This window comes from Protopterus annectens, chromosome 5.part0 (genome assembly GCF_019279795.1).
Source record: "Protopterus annectens isolate FY-2018-M chromosome 5.part0, PAN1.0, whole genome shotgun sequence".
NCBI classification, from domain to species: Eukaryota; Metazoa; Chordata; order Ceratodontiformes; family Protopteridae; genus Protopterus; species Protopterus annectens.
The window spans coordinates 1863092413-1863112610 of record NC_056735.1 but is presented as its reverse complement, the minus strand read 5'-3'; the positions used below and the strand labels follow the sequence as shown (position 1 = coordinate 1863112610).

General features: G+C 36.7%; 1 protein-coding gene across 1 annotated transcript in view; it reads left to right on the top strand.

The window, feature by feature from the left end:
• The first annotated feature begins 2047 nt into the window (after nucleotides 1-2047).
• Nucleotides 2048-20198, top strand: part of ELF1 (E74 like ETS transcription factor 1) — a 960524-nt gene continuing 942373 nt past the window's right edge. The window contains exon 1 of the mRNA XM_044071689.1: nucleotides 2048-2170. The gene's annotated coding sequence lies outside the window, so the exon portion shown is untranslated. The remainder of the gene's footprint in view (nucleotides 2171-20198) is intronic.

Genomic DNA, 20198 nt, shown 5'->3' with positions numbered 1-20198 from the left:
TGAAGAAGCAGAGTACTCCGGGAAGAAAAAAAAGGGGTGGCAACCGTACAGTCAACACTCATCCTTTACTTATTCCCGACCCTAACCCTAACACACACACACACACACACACACACACACACACACACACACACACACTCACATGCACTCTCACTCCCCCCAAACCCACTTCTCTATATCAACATTCCATACCATCGACATATCCTTCGTTTGGCCAGCCATATGGTCACTATTTCATCACAGCCCTGCATTTTTCAAACGCTTGCTCGGCAAAATACAGGGGAACCATATATTTGTGTGTGTATATGTATATATATATATATATATATATATATATATATATATATATATATATATATATATATATGGGTCTACCTTCATTAACTGAAAGACCACTTACACGAATTCCATTTGGACGAGACAACTTCAACAAAATATGAAAAGTCTGAAACCATGAAGCACCGAAGTTCTTTTGCTGGGAAATGAACCACTTTCCCCCCGGGTAGTGCGATCTCAGAGTTGGTATATTTAGTTGGGGGGGGTGAAGCCCCCCACTTGGGTGGGTTCCAGTTTTGTGCATTTTATTATTTTACCCTGGTGGCCAAGTGGTTTGTTTCCCGGTGAAAGATATTCTGTGCTTCGTGGTTTCGAATTTTCAGCTTTCGTTGAAGTCGTCTCGTCCATATGGAATTCGGGTAAGTGGTCTTTTGGTTGATGAACATAGACCCATATATATATATATATATATATATATATATATATATATATATATTTGCTTGGATGAAAACCCATATAATCGAACGTTATTTTTGCAAGATGAAAACAATGAAAACTGAAATTCCAAACCACATAGTTTTTTCCAGGGCAAGTAAACACTTGCCAACTTGGGGAAATATGCCATTTTCCCCACTGTAGTGTTATGCCAGAGTTGGTATATATAGTTAGGGAGTTGTGGGGGTTACAGCCCCTCACCTAGGTGGGTTTCAGATATTATGATGTGTTTTCATGAAGTTTTGGGCAAATGTTTACTTGCCCTGGGAAAAAATATGCGGTTCGAGATTTTATTTTTCATTATTTTCACCTCACAAAAATAACATTCAATTATATGAGCTTTCGAGCATGCAAAGTAGATCCATATATGCATACATATACATACATACACCCACATATGCACATTTCATATTAAAAAAAAATTACATTCTTATGCATATCTGTCTACTATCCTATTGATAAGCATTTGTTAGAAATAATTTTGGTTTATTTTTTCCACTAATTTTAGTTTGCTGTTATGCATTAAAGAGAAATATAAACTACTGTTAATCCAGAAGTATGTTAACCAGCCTGAAATGAAATAATCATCCAGACTGCTGATTAGAAAGGGACATTTGACTTCAACTGGATTTGAACTTGGGGCCTTCCAGTATGTGCAAAGTATAAGTGTGAATGCGACAATGATGTCCACCATGCATCCCTCAGCAGGTAGCTTAGTGTCAGGCTTCCAATAAAAGGAACTGCAATCCACTGAAAGCAAGACTTGAATGACTGGGTGTGCCCAGTGAAAACAGGTTGCGAAATAAAAGAGGATGCTATTTTTACAAGTCTTTCTGTGGTAATGCTGCACATATAAAACTTCCCTACAGTCTGCAGTATAATCTCCTCAAGGCCTACGAATGGCATATTTTTTTTCTTTTCCAATGATCTCCATGTGAAGTTATCAACTGAAGTAATAAGTGCAATTCCCTAGAGAATGGTATGCATTGTTGTTTTATGACCCAGAGCAAGAAGAGACACCTGCTCTGTTTGTTTTGAAAACACTCTTCTCAGTTGCTTTGGTAAAATAACCCCTTTCTCTATTGGTTTGGGTGGAGCTGCCTTACTAGGGGAGGTCGTTCTCCACTCTACCTATCATTTTTATTGTTTTTATACCTGAATATTTGCATGTCAGACCTATCCGAGTTACTGAGTTTGAACAGTATGGGCGTGCCTCTCACTGCAACATTTTTGCTTTCTATATGACTCATAAATTGAGCAAAGACGAGACAGCCACTTCCCCTATCACCAGTAGCCATTTTAACAGCCTGGAGACAACAGAATATTATTTGCTTATAGAATACATTAGGATTAAAGAATTAAGACATACACAACAAAGAATTAAGACATACACAACAAGGTAAGAGGATTGTCTTCTGTGTATATAAAACTTTAATTGCCCTGCCATGGATTAAAGAAAGGAGTTTTTAACTTGATTTAAAAAAAGTGGCAGATTTGTACATGTGCAGGATTTGTCTGACTGTGTATGTACTGGGTAGCATGGCACTATTAGCATGTGCAGTCACATGACATACTTCTGTACTTGCCAGTGGGGGAAAACATAAAACATCCAGAAACAAGTCACTAAATAACATGCCTTCATCAGTTAAGTGTTAGCACGTACGTGACTGTAAATGTGATGCCTGGCAAAGAGATCTGTTTCTCCTGAACTTGAACATTTAAAAGTAGTTAGGAGCAGACCTTTTTAGGCATTTTGCTGAATTAAAAATACGCTACTAATGTTTGCCTCCTGTTGAATACATTAGTCACAAGGCTGTGTAAGGTCTGGTTAACACAAATCTGTTTGTGTTAGTGGGGTTTAGTTATGATATGTTGTTGCATGAGATTGCTATGTGTCTTGTTACCATCTGTAAAAAGCTGCAAACAAACAGCAACTCTTAGTAATGTTATTCTTGGCTATAAGCAGACATTTCATCATGCTAGACAAAACTGTGGCTTCTGTTGCTGAGATGGTGAAAAAATGGTCATGGCATAGTGTGTCCTTTAATAGATGAATTTGGGAAAGGGCAGTTTAGAAAGGCGGAGTTTATCTAAAGTTAAAAGGATACTACAGATAATTTGTAGTTGTTTTGTAATAAAATACAGATAAGACTATCTACCAAGAACTGTGAAATGTTTTCACTTATGTACATTAAAGTAGGTTTTAGGCTATGTATTTATTCTTGCATAACAAATCATTGTGGAAATTTGCAGAGGGAATCAGAATTAAATTTGGCAGCAATAAACCAAAGGGGCTAGTAATGGAGACAGTTCCTACCTCCACATATCTTTTACTTAGTTCATATCTATACTGGCCAGTGCTGAAAAGGCGTAAACACACAGAGTTAGTTATGTGGAAATCATAATACCTGAACACAAAGTCTCATAGTATATTTACTGGAGTCAGATTTGTTGCTTGTGAAAGTAATAAATTGCATTACATGAGATTTCTGTGTGAGCATGCCCAACCCACTGGTGCCATTCCAGTGAGTAACCTGCACCGACAAAATGTAAGTGCTACTTGTAAGGCATTACATCAGTTTGCTGTTCAATTCTCACCACACAGTTTAGGTAAGTAGCACCCAGTTTTACTCTAGTTGATGACGTTCAGAACAAACTTGCCACAAGGGCTTGAATTTTGCAAGGATTCCTCAGCCACTACTGTTGTCCTAGCACAGGTAACCATGACCACCATGCCATCTAGACTACAGCTGAGCCCACCAGGCTGTCCTTAGACTTTGATCAGTTTAGCAGGGCTCAGTTTGTGGCCCTGAGCTAGAACATAATTTGATACTGTTTTACACTACCCCCCTCCCCCAATGTTGTTTTAAGGATAGTGGTTTACATAGGACTAGAATGCCAGTGCATACTTTACATTACATGTCCTCTGGGACAACCTGAGTGTTTGTTTTTATCTAAAAAACTATGTTGCATAGTCTGTGTTACTTATTTGATTAGTCAGGAATGGATGGTGCCACCCTTAATATCCACTCCTGGCAAGTTTGAAAGAGGGGAGCAGATTATTGGGGCATAAGCTCTCCCTTATTTACAAGAATAGTGTACTATATAATGACTTTTTTGTTTAAGTGTAGTACGAATGTAGATAACATTTCTGTGATTCTTGCTTTCCAGGGAAGGAAGATCAGATCTAGCAGTCATTTAGCATGTTACTAAATAATAAAGCTACTACTGTAAACATTCTGCCTTATCAGCAGCTTGTAACACCAATAAAATTACTAGGTGTTGTAATACCACACTGAACTGTCAAATGCTTACTAATGTCCCAGATATGTGAAGCTGAAGATCTAGGTATAAGTTCAGTATGCTGTGATTCTTATACTTCTAGTTTATAACTGACATAATGAACACCTTTGATAATCCTAGTCAAGGGAAGTATCAGTGAACTATGAACTACTAGATTAAAGCAGTTTTCCAAACTAGTGCACCATTTTTTCAACTCCAGGAAGAGAGAAGTATTCAGATGTGATGTCACTGATGTCTTCTGCAGCCTTCTCAGGTTATAGAAAATGTGTGTAAATGTGTGTGTGTGTTGTGTGTGTGTGTGTGTGTGTGTGTGTGTGTACTTTCTAGCTCTAAAATTCTGCATAATTTTGAATGCCATGGGTCTGTCAGTGATGAAGAAGTTAATTTAGGGGAATGTTTATTTTTTGTAACTAAATATTCACCCTTTTCTTTTATTTTGAAAAATGTGGTGGATAGCCTATGACCCATTGTATGTTTTGATGCAGAACTTGGACACTTATTCCCCAAAAGAGTTACATTCTCATTTGGGAGATTTGGTAACCTATAGGAACTATTAAATTGGAAAAAGAAGAAGGAGTCTTCTAATCCCGTGTTAGGGATGTTCAGGTGTGGAAAATGTAAGGTTTGTTCGAGGATCAGAGACATTTCTGGGTCATGTATTAATGAGTGAAAGTTTTTGATTAATGATAGTTTCAACTGTAAGTCCTGTGGGATAGTCTATATAGTGGGATGGGGTTGTTCCCCTTGCAAATGGTACATTGGACAGACTAAACACATGATTAAAGTACGCAGTTTAATGCTATTAGCTGTCAAAAAGCAATTACTAGAAAATGGAAATCAAAGCTGTAACTGTAGTACTAAATATTGTAAAGGAGATAAAAGAAGTGCATGAGGGAACTTTAGAAAAAGAAAGAAGCACATTACATAGAAATAAATGGCATTTGTGGGTAAATACATGCAGAATAATGTTCAGGAGGAGGAAGAGTGTGGTTTAAGGGAAGGCAAGAATTTATTAATTTCTGTAATGTTGGAGTGAACAATAATTAATGAAAAGAAAGAAAACATATGTATTGTATGATGCATGAAAATGTTAATATTGTTTGATTTATTTTCGGTTAATGTATGTGTGCCTATGTCTCATTTAATAAAGGTGTTTAAACAAACCAAAAATAAATAATTAGGCAGTTTGCAACACTACACTAAGCTGCAAGGTGGCTTAGAGCAGGAACTGCTTACTCAGCAAGTAACCCATAACACCTAAGCATACCTCTAAACTGTCCCTAGTTTTGCAGAATGTCCCTGATTTTTGCCTCATTTTTTTATCTTACCCTAAATATTTCTTTTTTTTAAATTTTCTGGTAAATCATGTGAGGATTATAGTTAGTTAGACATCAGGGCGGCCACGGTGGTGCAGCGGTTTGCATTGCCACCTCACAGCAAGAGGTTCTCCAGTTCAATCCTCGGCAGGGGTGCCTTCTGTGCGGAGTCTGCATGTCCACCCTGTGGTCACGTGGGTTACCTCCGGGTGCTCCAGTTTCCTCCCACATCCCAAAGACATGCTGTAGATGGATTGGACACTCTAAATTGGCCCTAGGTGTGAGTGTGTGCCTTCTGTGGAAGGTTGGGTGCTGGGCTGGCAACTAGATACTGTAAAACTCCACTGCCAATCATGAGCGGACAGGTGATCTGCTGTGGTGACCCCTAACCGGGAAAAGCCGAAAGAAGAAGACTAATGTTAGACATGAGCTTCATACTTTTTGCTCATAAAATGCATACTGATGCAAAATTTGCTCTGTCAATTTTTAACTGAATGAATACTTAAAAAAATGTTCCTGTTTTGGGCCTCCTCCGCCATTTATTTTAGTTTTGCTCAGAATTATTGAACAAAAAAGTAGAGGTATGCATTTAAGGGTTGTAGGTTACAGTTTTATTAAACATATTAAGTAGTGAAGTTACTGCATTATGTGGTTGTCTTTCTCACTGTAAAGCTGATGTAACTCTATTTTTAGTTGTCACCATTTGTATGTACTAGTGTGTACTGGAGCTCGTCCAATTGGCTATCCATCACCAAAATATAAATATGTTGGTAAGCAAGTAATTAAATAAATACATTTAACAAGCTATGTATATATTTGGAGTCATTAAAGGATCTGGCATTGTTCCTAAAATAAACTGTCTGTATAAATGTGGCCATAATGCCAAGTGATTTCCAAACAGATGTAGATCCCAAAGCATTCTGTTCAAATTCAAATAATTTATTATGGTGGTTATGTCCTAAGCATTTTACTGAAAAACCTTTAAAAATTAAAACCAGTTGAAAAAAATATGCTAAAATCAAATCTCACTAATCAATTGAAACATTATCAGTGACTAAAATTGTAGTTGAAACTTAGCATTGTTACATTAAGTAAAAACATTGTTATACTAAATAAGTGATTTTACATTTTAAATAATATAATTTAGTAACAAGTGCTAACCAGCAAAAATAAATTCTTATGTAAAATATATAAGTCCAAAGGCAGCAACCATGTAGTGTCTCAGCATCTTCTGTTAAGTTTCTCTAGTAGGAAACCAGCAGATTTTGTCAGGCAAACTACAAGAAAAATTCAACTGTGTCTGATAAACTAACTGCCACAACAAATGTTGCAATCTTATAACACTGTTAAATATTAATGTCACCAGTTCATATTCAGATAATACAAACTTACAGCCCCATAAGCAAGTCCACCAAAAGCAAATCAAAAGAAAAGGTTCTCCAGTCCTCCATCACTTGATAACAAATTTCACTCTCATGATCTGTAACCAAAATCTACTGCATCTGGGATAAAAGACCAGTTGTAAACACAAAGGTCTCCCCACCCTTTTTTGTTTTTCCTTTTTCTTCCAATAACTAAATTGTATAAGGACACGAATAACATTGTACCGGTATCCAATCCAACCACAGTTATTAGTTGTTAATAACAAAATGTTGGTGTTATAAACTGAATGTAAGGGAAAGCAAATCCATTAAACATAAGCAAGAAAATATAGCAAACACTATAATCTGGCAGCCACCTGATGCTATTGTTGAGAGCTTATCTACTGACCTGTTGGTAATAAAAATGACCAAAAAGCCCATTTTGGAAGTGTCAAGGGTTTTCCAGAAGGTCAGCCTGTCAGCACAGTGCAATTGTAACACACATGGCTGCAGCGCAGTAAAACAGAAATATTAAAACATACACTTATTCCCTAAGCAGGAGGCTTCAAAAAGGGGGCAAGAACAAGATAAAGACTTAGAGAAGCTTTACATAAATCACATTAGAGCAGATGTTTTTATATTGTTTTCTTCCATTTACTGTTTGTTTTCTCTTCTGTTGCAATTTATCTCCTAGCACTATACTCCTGACCTTCAGTGATAATCTACCTGTCAAGCAAAATTTTCAGATGTTTGTATTTATGTAGAATGCTTTTATTCATTCATAGTATATTGTCTGTTTTTCATGACTGTTGTTCTGACTTAAATAACAAATTCTTAACAAGTTAACTGTAGTTGTTGCAGTTCTACATCTTGTTAAACTGTCAACAATGTGACAACTTTGTGAAAAGCACATAGTTGTGAATTAATATCAGCAGTTTTTCTTTGAGTTAATGACTTTTTACTAGTTTTTGTGTTCTGAGGCTTCTAAAACATACAGTTTCTATGAAATTATAAATGTACAACATCCATATTATTTTACTATCTGTTAATGCACTTCAGAGATATTCTCCCAAAGCCACCAATAATAGTCTTGACCCAGGTGGACATCTTGGAGAAAAAAATAAATAAAACAAGTGATCTTTAGTTATGATGATGCTGCTGCTGATGATGATGATTATCTTTAGTTACACATAAATATAGCAATAGTGAATAATGTATTTAATTTTGCGTACTAACAGCATCTGTAGGCTAGCGAGACACTTATTATGTTGTTAGATTTTGTATTTATGCAGGTCTTTCCCATTGGCTTGCCACAGGGTATAGGGTATTGGGACTCTGTGTATAGCTTTCAGCACTGACTGTGGTTACATTTTTACATATTTGATTTCATATTTTCTGGTTAATAGGGCTTTTAGTTATAATCCAGTACTCAGTCCCTAAGTTAATAATGTTGATACTGTAATACACTTCTGTAGTAGCACAGTGCTCTAGTCAGGTTCAGGAATTTGACTGAAATGCTTATTTGAGTACATTTAGGTTCATAACTCTATACAAGGGAATCCATCTAGACCACCAATAAGAGCATAGCCACTGCAGTATACCTACTTCTCTAGTCCATAAAGGAGAGCCAGACCAGGGGTAAATTTATGATTAGCCAGCAACTCGTCTCAACTGGATTTAAAGAGAGTGAAGGACCTACTTTGTTTGATGTGGAAGAGTAGATTATTCTAAAATTATAGTACCCTTTGGGAGAGATATCTATCTTAGCAGCAGGTCCTGTTTATATAATGATGTGGCTGTTTTTCTAGCTGAACCATTTGCTAGGATAGATACATGTCAGAGTGGGCATTATATTCTATTACAGACCTGATAAGGGAGGAGTAGAGTACAGCAATAATTTTATTGGACCTGGTGCATATGCCTTTAATAATTATTTGGTTTAGGAAGAAGGCTTTCCAAATTACATTTAATATGTTGTAGCTGAAGGAGAGTAATTTTCCATGAATGTGACCGCTATTTGATGTTTAGTGGATGCTTATTCGAAAGGTAAGGTATACTTTGAGAGCTATACATATCCTGCCAACAGGCCCTGTTTATAATACAGTGTAGAATTAGGTCCATGGAGTGGGGATTTGTGGTATTTGCAATTTTATGATCTTACAGAAGGTCAAGAAGGACAGGGTCATTTATAGCTTTGAAGGTCAGGCAGAAATCAGGCAGAAATCACCATATAAAAATCTGTTAGAGACAAAAATGGAGTGATAGAGCCATGAGATGCTCTGCATATCTTATGAATTCATATCACCCATGATTTTTTTGTGAGGAAATGTGTTTTTGTAGTTGGACTATTTGCATGTATAGCTACATAACAAGATAGGTCATTATATTATTATATGGACCTGATAAGGAAGGAGCAGTGTACAAAAATAACTTCCTTGGATCAGAAGGATATGCCTTTAGTACTCAGTTGGGCCAGGTAGAAGGATTTCCAAATAACATTTGTCATGTGCTTGTTGAAGGAGATTACATTTTCTATGAATGTTCACATATCTCTAATGATGGAGTGTCATTTATGCAGTAGATACAGAGGTGTTCTTGTATCCCAAAGAGTACAAAACTACACTTTTTGTGTTACACTTAAGCCCATGGTCCTGAAACCAAAAACCTGTATGGGTAGGGTTCTCTTAAAGGCTATGGATGTCACCTGCAATGTTGATGACAGCTCCAAGTTTGCAGTCATCAGCAAACTTGCTAAGCCAGGGACTCTTGATATCTACTTTGACATCAGCAAAGTGTATGCTGAAGTGTACTGGTCTCAGTATGGAGCCATGGGGGGCACCATTGCTGATTTGCCTTTTTGAAGAAAGTGTGTCACCAGACTTGTTTAAATAGGTTTTGTTAGTCAGTTGGCTATGTCTTGAATTGCATGAGTTTTTATTTAGCTAGGTCAGTTTATCAATAATGCCAGTAGGTAAGTTAATGTCAAAAGCCTTGTCTAGGTGTAAGTTGGCAATGTGTTCTGATCAGCTTTCAGTTGGTGCCACTATTTATTATTATTATTATTATTATTATTATTATTATTATTATTATTATTACTATTATTATTACAGCAGTTCCTTTATGGTTTGCTAGTAAATTATGTCTGGTGAATCAAGTTCAAAAGGTGCAAAGAAGATGGACCAAGAGGTGGGCTGGTCTGAAGCCCTTTGATTATAACAGTGGGGTCAGTAGGTTGGATTTACATTAATTGTCATATTGTAGGATTGGTAGGAAACTTTTAGTATTTTGAGCTTTTGGGGATGAGTAGTTGTGACAGTGGGTAATACAGCTTTAAACCTGCTTAGCTCTAAATGGAACCTAACAGGGGGACATAAAAATAGCTGTTAATAGGACAAATGAGTTGACTGAGCATGTGATTTCACAGTGGAACAGACTACCCACGGCACTAAGGAGTGTAAGTTCTGGGAATACATTAAGTTGGGTGTGGGTTCGGTTTCCTTTCTGTGGGAAACCTTGTTAGCTATATTTGACTTAGATAAGACAAAATGAGCTGTTGCAAACTATTTGTGTGGAAACTAAAGGCACATCTATATATTTTGTTCTCTGATCTGCCCCAATAATCAGTGTACTACCCTGGTAAAGAAATGCAAAATAAAAAATAAAAATGTTTCATGACAGGACTTGCTAGAACACTGTTGCCTTCTTCACCATACAGTTGCATTTTATCCCACTGTGAGCATTTCATAGTTTTGTGTAACATTAAGTCATATCTTTTGGCCCTTCTTCATTAAAATAAAATGCAAGACACATTGTGTGATTTAGAGGATTATAACTGGATTGCCAATTGCAATGAGCACACTATGTGTTTGAGACACATATGGGAAGAAATCCACCTCTCGATCAAATCTTGGTGTCTGTCAGGAACACATAATACTTCATTATAATCAGAGATCCAATCACAATTCTTCATAGTGCATGGATATTTGTCTTCTCCATGTACTACTAGCTAGTCAAAAATTAGATTAAAAAAAATGTGATATGTTGTTGTGCCTTTGGAAGCTGTGGAGAAGTGGTTGACATTCTTACACATTCCCTGTTTAAGAGAAGCAGTTTAATTCAAAATGTGTGTGTACTTTAGAAGACAGCAGGCAGAAACAGGAGTTGAAATGAAGCCATTTTCTGCCCTGCTGTTGCTATTTACTGGTCAATGTTGCCTTCTTTTATTGCAGACCCAACCTTAACAACACATATGAGGTGCTAACAATTGCTCAGTACCACTCTAAGCACTGTTAATGTTGAGTCTTGCGGTATAGCAGTGCTGAACCAGGATATAATTTAGCCGTTTGTTTAGCGTAATTGGAGTGCACTATAAATAAATATGACACATGGTTACACTTCAGAGTGGTAGTACAAAACAAAATTAGATAAAGCCCAGACATTTTTATATTTGTAAACTAACAACATAATAACTTACTATGAATGTTTTTTTTCTTTCATTGTATTGAGCAGAATATTGCCTTCTTCCTATTGTCCAAAAGATTTTTGAGTGACAAAATGAGTGACATATCTCATAATGTGAGACTTGAGATGTATGTATGCATAAACTGTTCTGCATGGAGTGTTAATCAGGAATAGGTCCTTAATAATACATTGTTTATTTTAATATTTTGTTTGATGGAATGGGCTCTTTTTTGCAGCAGAAGTTTGAATGCAATCTCATAGCTGGTTTCCTACAATTAGCAGACCTGCCTGATTGCTGTTTTTATTGTGAACAAAGTTTTTAGAAGTAGCTTGATGTTGTTTAGACCAGCACTGATTCCATCATTGAACTCACTATCAACCATCATGTTCTGCCCCAGACTATGTGCACACACACACACACACACACACACACACACACACACACACACACACACACACATATATATGTATGGTCTATATTATATGAACGAAGGAGTAAAATCTCCACTCACCTTTCATCTACCACTTTTTCCCAAAGCTGCACAACATCAAATGGCCAAATCACCAATTCCTTTCCAAGGGAAAGAAATCTGTTGGCTGTTCTGTTAAATCTGCCCTTTTCCCAACTGTCGTGTGATCTCGGAGTTTGTATATTTAGTTAGTGGGTGTGTGGAGGACACATGTTGTAATGTGGTGTGGGTGTTATATATAGATTACCTTCAAAGGATCAAAATACCACAACATACAACATTGAAATTCAAATAATCGAGACGAGATCGGAAGCCCACATCAGCGAATGTTTACAATCCTGAAACTTGTAACATCGAAGCAGCTATTGCGCATGTCAGACAGCACTCTTCTGAATGGAGTGTGTGCTGCAGTCATAAGAACAGCTTCTTCCTTTAAACATAGCATGTAAAACAAAAATGTAGCTTTTTCATTGCTTTTGCAGGGGGACAAGCCCATCTGCACCCCCCACACCCCCTGCAAATTATATATACCAACTCCGAGACTGAACTACAGTGGGGAAAAGGATACATTTCTTGATCCACACTTTACCATGATCTCCAGTCCAGACACACAGCAATCAGACTCCATCCTAATGATAGGACTGTATTCATAATGTCAGCCTATGCCCCACAGCAGGGTTGTGATAGTGAAGAGAAGAGTACATTCAGACAGTTGTTGCAAGACTTATTAGATAAAGAAGGGCACCATGAATTGGTGTTGATAATGGGTGACTTGAATGTACATATTGGGACAGACATTGCAGGTATAAGGTCTGGCTAGGTTCACATGGATAGGGCAGCAGGAATAAAGAAGAAGAGACCATTCTAGACTTCTGTCTGATGACAAATGGCTTGATAGTGGACAGCGCATAGTTGGACAGTCATAAGATCACATAAAAGAGTTGCGACATGCAACTCGGGTAGACTTCATCTGAGTAAGGAAAGGGCACAGGTGTAGAAACACTGATTACAATGTCATCCCCAGTTAAACAGTCAGCCCACAGCATAAATGACTGGTTGCCACAATCTGCTACAAGCACTGATCAGAGAAGGCTCTAAGGTCAAAAGAGACCAGGCTGAAGACCCGGAACTTGAAAGGAGAGGAAGTACAACAGCTCAAGGAATTACTCAGAGCTCTACCATCCTAAGAAGGGAATGAAATAGGTGGAGTTGAAGAAGAACAGCAGCGCCTCAAAACAGCATGTGTGAGGACTACAGAAGAGATATGTGGCTGAGCCAATTATGGAAATAAGTTACATAAGGAAAGCTGGTGATGGAATGCAGAACTCCAGGAAGTCATCAAAAGAAAAAAAGGCATGAACCAAACAGAATATTATATTCATAAAGTAGCAGAAAGTATTTTTAAGAACTAAACCAACACGGGAATGGAGAAAGGAGATTCTGCTGATAGGAATGACTGTAATTAGGGCTACAGACAACAGGCAATAAGGGTCTGGAATTTATTGGAGAAAACTGGCAAAAGAACCATGGTATTGGGAGCAAATAATCAGACAGGGAAAGGTAAAAGAATGGGAAGAGGCCAAGAATTTATTTGGACTGCAGGTTAGAGATTGCCTTCCTGATCAAGGACTGATATCAGAGTATAGACAAAGAGAAAGAAATCTGGGGATCATAAGCAGAACTCCAGCACTAGTAGAGTTTTTAGTAGAACCTAGAACAGAAGCAGATATTAAAAAGGAATAATTAGTAGAGGATATAAAATAGTGCTTGATAATTATAAGAATCAATCAGATGAAGTTAGAAAGGATTGGGAAGAGAGACTGGCTAAGCAATTGACACAGAAACAATAGGGGGATATATGTATGCCTCCCAAATTGTGTATATATGTATATATATGTATATATATATATATATATATATATATATATATATATATATATATATATATATATAATATTTATATTATATTATATTTCCCAAGTAAACTCCAAAGATTTTCTTCTCAGGTAGATAGCAAATATTGAAGGTGTGATGAAGAAGAAATAGGTAATTGGGAACATATTTTCCTGGAGTGTAATGAGCTGGTAGACTTTAAAAATTCTACTAAGACTACTCTATCAGAAATACTGGCTGAGCAAATTATATTTTTGAGCTATGATACAGAATTGTAATTGCCTAGTAAGGCCTTGGTAGCTGCCAAAAAAGCAATTACGAGGAAATGGAAATCAGTGTCTAAATCAACTGTGCTAGAAGTAGTGAATATAGTAACAGAGATAAAACAACTGGAAATGGGATCTTACATAGGAAAAAATGGAAAGTGTGGGAACAATACATACAGACGAGGACTGAGATTTAAAAGAAGGCAGGATTTGAATGAGCTACGCAATGTTTGACTGATAATTACTGGATAGATTATAAGTGATGGATAATGTTTGCAACCAAAATTATGTCAATATGGTTTGTTTTCATTTATATAAATGTATGATTGCCTATGTCATAAGTGATAATTTAATAAAGATGCTTCTTGTTTAATTAAAAAGAAAAAAAGGAGTGCAGTAAAAAGTGGGAGATAGAAAACACAGATCAGGCTAGGAAGGAATACTGGTTGGCTAACAAAGAAGCTAAGAAAGGAGTTGCAATAGCAAAGAACAGGGCATCAGAGGCATTCTATCTGTTTCTGGAAAGTGACTTAGTAGGTGGAACAAAGAAACTATATCAGGCTGCAAATCAAAGACAGAAAAATAAAGAAGATAGGCACCCTTCATAAGGGACATCAAAGGCAGATGGAAGGAATACTTCCAGCAGCTTTTGAATGAAGAAATGACCACAGAAACTGTACTATCTCAGACACAGTCTACAATGAGAAAAGAAGAGGAGCCCACCCTAGAAGAAGTAAGAACAGCACTAAAGAAAATGAAGTCATAGAAAGCAGCAGGCTCAGATGAAGTCACAGCGATATGATAAAGATGCTGATTGAGGAAGAGGAGAAATGTCTGTTGAGGGTACTCATAGCTGTGTGGAGAGAAAGGCATATCCCAGATGACTGGGCAATAAGCATACCTGTGCCACAGTACAAGAACAAATGGGACATCTGCAACTGTGAGCAGTACAGAGGTATCAAAAACATTGCAAGAAAGTTCTGGAGAGTGTGACTGATAAACTGATATGCAGAGTAGTAGAAAGTAAGATGCGAGATGAGCAGTTTGGATTCAGATCAGGATGCAGCACAACTGACCCGATGTTTACAGAGAGACAGATAGTTGAGAAGATGCTAGAGCTGAGGAAAGAGACCAATTGGACTTTCCTAGACTTGGAGAAGGCATACGACAAGGTCCCAAGAAAGCTGATTTGGGCAGTCCTTTGGCGGTTCGAAGTCCCAGAAACATTGGTACAATTAATGCAGGCTGTGTACAAAGATCCAATTACTGAAGTATGAGCAGTGTTTGCTCTGACAGAGGGATTCAGTGGGAATGGGTGTGCATTAGGATTCAGCTCTGAACCACTGCTGTTCATACTGATGATGGATTACATTAGCAAACAGGTCAGAGGGGAAAGATCAACAAAGCAGATGATGTGACATTACAGGCAGACTCTGAGCAAGAACTTCAGCAAAAGACAGGGGAATGGAATGCAAAACTGAAGGCTTATGGGATGAAACTAAATACAGATAAGACACTGGTAATGCCAGCAAATTGGGGAAATCAGGAAAACAATTTGAACCCATTTTAGTAAAAGAGTTTAAGCAAAAAGATAAAGAAAATACTACAGAGGTAGCAGCTAGGGCTAGATATGCCATATAAATGTCTGTAGATAGTACTGGCATCAGAAATATTATATCTAATAACTGGAAGATTATAGAAGGGAATAGAGACCTAGATGACATCCTAGGTAAACAGCCTTTCTTTGTTTATAAAAAGAACAGTAACATTAAAAAAAATGTTACAACATGACGCTAAAGTTGGGGTTCCATATAACAAAAATAATGGCACTTTTAAGTGCAAGAGTTGTGCTGCTTGTAGGTTTATTTATGAGGGCCCTACATGATGTTAGAACATTTACAGTAGACTATAGAAATACCTTGAAGGTATACTTGTGAGACTAAAAGGATAGTATACATAGCTTTGTGTTTAAGCTGTCCAAGTTACTATATAGGAATGAGCACCAAGAAGTTGGGCACTAGGATAAAAGAACATCTTTACGACATTAAAACAAAGAATGAAAATAATGTCCTATATAAACATACCGTTAGGTCCAGTAATTCTAAGAAGTTTCTCTTTGAAGTGGTAGAACACATACCTTATGATTTAAGGAAAGGAAATTATAAAAATCAGGTGGAGCAAAGAGAAACTGAATGGCAAGTAAGATTAGAGGTAGACAAATCACCAGGTTTAAATGACACCATAAATATTAAATGTTTTCTGAAGGACCGTAGGTTGGCTAAAGGAATTTAGATGTTAAAGGGTTAAATAGAGTGGCATTTATCACTGGATGTGTTTTAATTGTATTTTTATTGTGATTGGTTAACATGATTTTATCTCAAGTATTTAAGATCATGTATCTTTTCATGTAATTAATTTCTGAAGAAGTCTATTGCTATTGACGAAAGAGTGAAATAAAGTTATATTAATGCTAAAGAATTGTTTTAAGGCCTGTCTTCTGGCTTAACAGTGGCTTTAGTACTTTTTTATTATTATTAATTTTTTAATTATGGTAGCTGCCAAAAAAGCAATTGCTAGAAAATGGAAATCAAAATCTAAACCAACTATATTAGAAGTAGTGAATATAGTAACAGAGATAAAAGAACTGGAATTGAGATCCTTAGAAAAAGGTAGGAGCAAACTGCATAGGAAAAAAATGGGAATTATGGGGACAATACATACAGGGGAGGAATGAGGTTTAAAAGAAGGCAGGACTTTAATGAGCCATGTAGTATCTGACTGAAAATGATTCAGTAGATTGTAAATGACGTACAATGTTTGCAGCTGGGAGCGTGTTAGTATGGTTTGTGATGTAAAATGCTTGCAACTAGGATTGTGTCAGTGTGGTTTGTTTTTATTTACATAAATGTATGTTTGCTTATGTCATAAGTGATTGTTTAATAAAGATGTTTCTTGTTTTAAAAAAGAGGGCAGGAATTGAGTAATGTATGTAATGTTGCTTAGGTTATATGATATATAGCAATATATGTGAAGTGTAATTTTTGTTGATGTTAATTTGTTAGTACAGTTTAACTACTTTTGTATAAATGTAAAATTGCCTATGTCACAAGTGATAATTCAATAAAGGTGTGTTTAAAAAAAAGATTGTAGAATAAGCTCTCCCTTACAGTCAGAACAGTGCTATCATTAACTTCCTTTCAAAGCAGTTATGATATATGTATGGAAAGTAGAAAATAAAGTTGTCGTGTGACAGTAAGCCTGACAATCCAGATTAAGAACCCCAGAGGACTGTTTAGCTAAATCTAGCTAAGTGAGTTGCTCAGAGTCCCACAGTTTGCATTTGCAAATTGAGGAAATGAAACCCTAAGGATGAAACTATTTAGTGCTCCCATATTCACCACATAAAATTTACTCTTCCTCTGGAACAAACTTCCACTCCAAATTAGCTAATGCCAACTGGGTGGGTATGCACAAATTCACTATTGCCATGAGTGCCCTTTTGCTCCTTGAAAAAGGGGTAAGATCTAAGCATAAGTACTGACAAGGATTAATTGGCCACTGGGCCCAGTTCCCTTGTATTTTCAATTATTCTATTATTATAGATTCTTATTGCAATGCACAGGTTTTCCTTTAACTCTGATATGTTGTGTCCCTCTGGTTATCAGTACAGGCCCTGTCACATACAGAACAGGCATCTGTAAACATATTAGCAAAGATAAGAAATATGCCACACAACATCATCCAAATGCTGTCCTAATGTAAAGGCCTTATGGCTTTTGTTGAACATCACATAATTTACAATTCACATAATAACATCTATTTGGAACACATTCACATTTGGCGCCGTTACCTTGACGACTGCTGGATGGTTTGGAGAGGAGACATACTAGGGCTTATGGATTTCATCTCATATCTTAACAACAACATTTGGGGTTTGGAATTTACTTTACACTATGATTACAATGGAATTACTTTTTTGGATGTTGCCATCACAAGATTGCCAGATCACACACTATCTACGGAAGTATTCAGGAAACATCCTGAATACAATACTATTTTACATGCCTCTAGTTTTCATCCATCTCATGTCATACACAACATTCCCAAGTCACAATTCATCTGCATCAAACGGATTTGTTCCACTGACAATGTCTTTCAACATCATAGGAGGGACCTAACTGAAAGATTTAGGTCCAGGGGTTACCCTATGGTTCATGTGTCTAGTGCCAGCAATATGACCAATTCTTCCAAGAGAAATGATTTCCTCAAGTACCAGAAACACACTTCTGATAAAAGTAATACATTAAGATTCACCACCACTTATGCCCGGAATTCGAATCAACTTATTGATAGTATCAATAACCATTGGAACATCTTACAATATGACTCTGACATCTCCAAATCCATTCCAGATCGATGCCAGTTTTCATTCAGGAAAGGCAAAAATTTAGCGGGTTTTTTTAATCATTTCAAGCATGGTAGCAGGCACAACAATACCCAATGTAAACAAACTACATTGTCAGGGGATCTACTCATAGGGTGTTTTCCATGTGGACACTGTACCAGTTGTAATAAAATTGATAAATCCAAACAATTTTCCAGCCAGAACTGTTCACAGGTTTATGATATAAATTTTTTTGCCAACTGTAGCAGTGACTGGCTTATCTATCTCGCCAGTTGTCACTGTGGTGCTTTTTATGTAGGACAGACTTCCCGGCCACTTAGAATCAGAATCACAGAACAGATCAGCAATATTAGGACACACAAGATAACGAATGCCTTATATAAACATACTCTGGTACACAATACTGCTAAATTCACATTTATGGTTATTGATATCATACAAGGGAACAGAACAAATAAAACAGGCTGGCATTCAATACTCAATACCAAAGAAAAGAAATGGATTATCAAACTGGGGGGATTATTCTCACCTGGTCTTAATGATAATTTTTGAATTAACCAATGGGCTTTTTGTAACCTCTTTATATAGCTTTGTCACACTTTTGTTTTGTCTTATTTCACTGATGAAGGTTGTGTATACCCTACCGAAACCAGTCTGTTACAAAAGTGTAATATATGTGGAGGTTTTTTAACCTGTCACAATAAAAGTTTTATTTTCAGGATCCAAGTTTTGCTGGTTCTGTCCTTTTCTGCCTAATGTAAAGCACATTGTCAGCACTTATACTTTTTTATAAACTGCCTTAATCACAAAATTTTAATTGTTATTCACTACTTTGTCATTAGATGATTGCATTATATCAACAGCGTTTTATTAGAATTGAAACTTTAGAGAAGAAGACGTGCAGTTTGTTCTTTATGTGGATAAAAAGTTTTGTTGCATCAATAGATGTTGGCATTTAAAAAATGCTGATTCTAGAATGTTCAGTTTGAAAGAATCTTCTTTATTACATTAATTTGTTTATTGTTTATTTAAGCAATAACCCAAGCCTGGGTGTGGGTAATGCTTGATTTACCCACGGTTGGTGTGGTTTGGTCACGAGGGTGAAGCCCGAGTGGCCAAAGAAAGACAACTGTGGGTAAATCCAGCATTACCCACACCCAGAAGTGGGTTATTGCTATTATACATTGACATTATTTAAGAAAAAAATACTTACTTTTCTTAAATAATAATGGCATTGTATAATGCCTCCTTGCTGCCCTTCCGTAGCTGTCCAGTATTCTACGCAGTTCTGATGTACTGTGCATGCATATGGTTACGCAGTACATTAGAACTGTGTGTGTGGAAGCAATGGAGAAAGGAAGATATCTGTTGCTTTAAAAAACTTGTCTTGCTATGTTAAGAGTTTAACATAGCGAGATAGCTTTAAAAAAAGCAACAGAAATTTTCCTTTCTCTGTTGCTTTTTTTAAAGCCGTTTCGCTATGTTAAACGAGTTTAACATAACGAGACAGCTTTAAAAAAAAGCAACTGAGAAAGGAAGATCTCCGTTGCTTTTTTTAAGATATCTCGTTATGTTAAACTCATTTAACATAGCGAGATAACAACAACGGAGCTCTTCCGTTCTCCGTTGCTGTCCAAAAAAAGACATATACTAATGGAAAAAGTCTGGGCGACCGGTCCTTTTTCCATTAGTATAAGTCTTTCATTTACAACATGCACTCTGACCAATCAGCATGCACATTTTTTTGAATATTAATGGGGGGTCATTGTATAATATTCTTTATTTATTATTTTGTTAGATTGCTTTTTGGCAAACTTTGGATAGCATTCCCCAACTTCGCATATCTAAATATAAGCCTGCATTTTCAGAATTAATGATAGGTGCTATGACAGGACCTACTATCCTCCCTTCTACCTGTATCTATTGGAGGCCCTCAAGGCTCCATTCTTGGT